This window comes from Lepidochelys kempii, chromosome 4, assembly GCF_965140265.1.
Source record: "Lepidochelys kempii isolate rLepKem1 chromosome 4, rLepKem1.hap2, whole genome shotgun sequence".
Taxonomy (NCBI): domain Eukaryota; kingdom Metazoa; phylum Chordata; order Testudines; family Cheloniidae; genus Lepidochelys; species Lepidochelys kempii.
The window spans coordinates 79,275,533-79,280,646 of NC_133259.1; positions in this window are offsets into that span (position 1 = coordinate 79,275,533).

Sequence of the window (5,114 nt, forward strand, 5' to 3'; positions counted from 1 at the left end):
CAATTTTTAGATCTAAAAGACAATAAGTGAACTGACATTAAAGCTGAAGGCCTGGAGGATATTCATGCACTGCAAATTCTTAATGCCCTTCTAGGATCTGATCTAAAACCCACTGAAGTCAATGGGAATCTTTCCATTGACTTGGATGGATCTTGGATCAGGTCTGTAGCCAGTAAAGTACAACACCATCCTCCTCCAAAAGAGGCAAGGATAGAAGAGCCTAGCAACGGCTCTAGACTTGCACTGTTGAATACCAGGTCAGCTAACAGGGCACTGTACGGTAATTGTAGGTCTCACTTGTAAGCATACAGTCTTAATTGTAAAATCATGCTCATTAGCTTTGAGAAGTCATGTGTTTAAGAATGTGGGCATATTGCTCTTAACCAAGCAGGATGGTTCAATCTATAACATTCTTTGAGCTTGGCCCATCCCACCCACCTTTGCCTGTGAAGGGGTGTGCGTAATTGCCTTGATTGAATTCGTAGTGTTCTTCAGTACTGAGGATTTTGTCCTTATTAGACTGACACTCATAGACTTTAAGGTCAGAAAGGACCCTCATGTTCATCAAGTCTGACCTCCTGCACATTGCAGGCAGAGAACCTCACCCACCCACTCCTGTAATAGACCCCTAACCTCTGGATGAGTTACTGAAGTCCTCAGATCATGATTTAAAGACTTAAAATTACAGAGAATCCATCATTTACACTAGTTTAAACCTACAAGTGACCCGTGTACCCAGTGCTGCAGAGGAAGGCGAAAAGTCCCCAGGGTCTCTGCCAATCTGACCAGGGGGGAAATTTCTTCCCAATCCCAAATATGGTGACAAGTTAGACCCTGAGCATGTGGGCAAGACCAACCAGCCAGACACCTGAGAAAGAATTCTCTGTAGTAATTCAGAGCCCTCCCCATCCAGTGTCCCATCACCAGCCAGGAGTTATTTGCTGCCAGCAGTCGCAGATCGGCTACATGCCATTATACGCAGTCTCGTTATACTATCCCCTCCATAAACTTATCAAGCTCAGTCTTTTCCCAAAATATTAATTAATTAGCAGGGGGGGAAAGCTAACAAATGGATTTGGCTATGGCCACTCAGAAATATTTATTTATTTCATTTACTGTGCATTTGTGACTCTCCTAAACGTTATGGGTATTAGTTGTTAAAAAAATAATATTTTTCCTCTTCTTTCAAAATTGAAAACTATGAAGAACAGCAACAATGACAATACAAAATCATAAACCGCATAGTATTAACAATAGACATACATTAAAAACATACTGTTCTCCCTCCTCCCCTCCCCCATTCCTTGTCATGCACCTGACAGGTTTAGGTTGGATATCAGGAAAAACTTTTTCACTAGGAGGGTGGTGAAGCACTGGAATGCGTTACCTAGGGAGGTGGTGGACTCTCCTTCCCTAGGTATTTTTAAGGTCAGGCTTGACAAAGCCCTGGCTGGGATGATTTAGTTGGGGATTGGTACTGCTTTGAGCAGAGGGTTGGACTAGATGACCTCCTGAGGTCCCTTCCAACCCTGATATTCTATGATTCTATGAAGGTGAGGACAGCCAAGATCAAGCACCCGAATAATTAAAATCCCTAAGACTTTCATATTTTCCTGAACAATAATTTTTAACACTAAAACAATCAAACCTAAAAAGCAAACCTTGAGGACAATCTGCTTGAACCTGAAACACATTCAATTCCATTCACCTTCACTAGACCCCAAAAAACTGTTCCCCAGGAAAGTCCTGGTAAAATGATGGTTATTCTGTAATTATTATTCTGCAATCTTTGCTATCTGAATGATCAAATATGTAACCGAATACCAGCCCAACTGTGAACCCAAGCACTACCCTTTAGCACTTCTCCTACTCTCTGATCCAAAGATTTATAGCCCAGGGCCTTGACTGTGCAGAAAGGTTCATGCGTTGCTGAATTCATTCTCACCTTGTTTCTAGGGAAACATGAGCTATAGATGTGAATTTTTTAAATTGCTGCTACCCTCACTGACTACATAACTTCAGAAAGTTAGTTTTCACCTACCTTGGGTTCTCACAGTTGACTCCAAGTTGTGGAAGAGTGAGTATGTTGTAAAAGAAACGCCCCACCCCCATATCCTGAATGTACAGAGATTAACAAAATTAGTTGTGAATATTAGTAGGAAATACTAAGCTCTTAAGAATTATCATAGAATCATAGAATCATAGAATATCAGGGTTGGAAGGGACCCCAGAAGGTCATCTAGTCCAACCCCCTGCTCGAAGCAGGACCAATTCCCAGTTAAATCATCCCAGCCAGGGCTTTGTCAAGCCTGACCTTAATAACCTCTAAGGAAGGAGATTCTACCACCTCCCTAGGTAACGCATTCCAGTGTTTCACCACCCTCTTAGTGAAAAAGCTTTTCCTAATATCCAATCTAAACCTCCCCCACTGCAACTTGAGACCATTACTCCTCGTTCTGTCATCTGCTACCATTGAGAACAGTCTAGAGCCATCCTCTTTGGAACCCCCTTTCAGGTAGTTGAAAGCAGCTATCAAATCCCCCAAATTATGCCACATTTAACCTATCCCTTCTCAGCTTTTTGAAGATGCTCCTCTATTACCAAAGATCTGAGCTCCAGACTTCTTGTGGTTATTATTTATTTGTATTATTGTAGTGCCTAGGCGCCCCAGTCCTGGACCAGAACCCCATTGTGCACTGCATAGAAATACAACAAAAAGATGGTCCCTGCCTCAAAGAGCTTGCAGTCTAAATATAACACAAGAGACAACAGATGGGGGAGCACAAGCATATAGCACTAATTTAAAGGGTACTTGGCCAGTGGGAACTGGTCTGAGGCCACTAGCTATTTTGGAGGTTGCTAATTAGCCTTCACATGGGAACAACTGTTTGTCGGTCACTTCTGATCCCAGCTGGATATGAATCAGTGCCTGAAAAGTCAAAAGCATGGGACATTATCCCATTACCAGTTTCCTGAACCATTCAGATGCCTATGAAGTTGTCTGTTTAAACTATTTAATTGCAATAACAAGCTATTCTGAATATTTTGTCACTTTCCCTGCTAATACAACTCATCCGCTGATCCTTTCCTCAGCAGTCTTCTTGTCTCGGTGTGTCATCAGTTGCCAGAAATGGACACGCTGCCAAAACCTCCAAGGCCAATGGCCTCCTGCCCTGTTGTTAGTAAGAAACCACTTTTCTTGGCTTCTCTGGCATGTCTATTGCCCTGTTCTGATATTTTTTAAATGGAGGTGGGATTCTTCTCTCTTTTCAGAAAATTTTACTTTTTCATGCCCCCTAGTGATGCAAAGCAAACTCACACCATGTGGTGCTCTGGGTGGTGGCTGCCCTGCTGTCTGCAAAAACGGCAATAAATCATTTGCTGCATAGCTTATCACAGCCACCACCCCCATAAAGAAGCTATTTCTTCTACATCCTGACTCTGTGGCTACTGCATTTAGCAGCTGTCAAAATAAAAAATTGAAAACTGGACTCTTTTTCTGGGAAATATGGTTAATCAGGGAGCCTGATTTCTCTGGTTTTATTTTCCTAACTTGCTAGTGACCACTGCACTCAACTCAGAGAATCAGGAACTAAGGACAAACAAGACCATTCAGTCCACTGTATGTATGGCGAGGGCGGGGCAGGGCAGAAGTAGGTGGAACAGGCAACTCAGGTGCCTGAGCCTGCATTCCTTACTCGAGCAAGGTGAGTTTTTAATGAGAAAGAAATGCAGAATTCGGCCCCAGCTAGGTCATCCTTGGCAAAAAATAAACACTATTGTTTGCTCCAATAGCGACCCAAAGTATTGTCAAAAAGAAAAGGAGGACTTGTGACACCTTAGAGACTAACCAGTTTATTTGAGCATAAGCTTTTGTGAGCTACAGCTCACTTAGAATCATAGAATCATAGAATATCAGGGTGCACTTCATCGGATGCATCATGAAAGCTTATGCTCAAATAAATTGGTTAGTCTCTAAGGTGCCACAAGTCCTCCTTTTCTTTTTGTGGATACAGACTAACACGGCTGCTACTCTGAAACCTGTCCAAAGTAACAACACTATTACAAGGTTTGGACCATTAATAAGGATGCAGCATGGTCTTCAAGGGGATAAGATAATGGTCTGGAGACCTGGGTTTACTTAATCGGTCATGTGGTTTCACCATCCTGTTTCCCCCCTCACCCTGTGCCTGTCCTGTATATTTAGATTGTAAGATCTTTGGGGCAGGGAGCAAGTCTGTCTTTATGTTTTTACAGTGCCTATCACGAAGGGGCCATGAGCTAGGTTGGAGCCCACAGGTGCTAATATAAATAATAGGTGATAATAGTCTATATTCTTCAGTACAAGGAAGTAGAGCACTGAGGTTATTTACACACAATTCTAGGTCTTCTGAGAACTTCTACCTGACTCCAAACCAGCTCAACCTATATCTGGCTTTGTATTCTTTAATTGCTCTCTTTAGGTCTTAAAACCTCTTCCAGTCTTGATCACAATTTAAACAAGGGAGGAAAATATATAAGAGGGATTGACTGGCCATAGCTTATACTCGTCATTTTTGCTCTTTACCTGAAACAGCAGTTCATTTATTACCAGAACTATTAATGTTTTTCTGTCAGTTTGCACAATATATCAGACAAGCTTTCAGCAGTGTGTGGGTGTAACATGATAGCATTTCAAATACAGTATGTAACCAGAAGGAAAATGCCCACTAGATGCTGCTATATTGTTATTCCTGGCATAGTAAGCTGTTTTCCAAGCTCCTGTGCAAGGCTCTTGTAGTTAAAAGTTTTTCTCTCTCTTTTTTTTTTTCAGCTGAAAAAATCAAAGTGCATTATGTACTATCTCAAGTCTTCTTGAAAGTTTCCGTTAGTTTCATAGTCGTCAAACTACAGTTGCCATTGCAAGCATTAGGCCTGCAGCTACTAGAGCCAGCCTAAGATCAGCCTTGAGATTGTAAACCTCATTGAAGTTTTTCTCTAATTCCATCACAATCATAGTCATTGTCAGGACAATGAATTAACCTTTTCTGTCCCCTTTGCCCTGTCCAGTCATCACAGAGCATGATTATGTGCAGTATTTTCAAGGCTTCATATTTGATGTTTCTTACTATTCT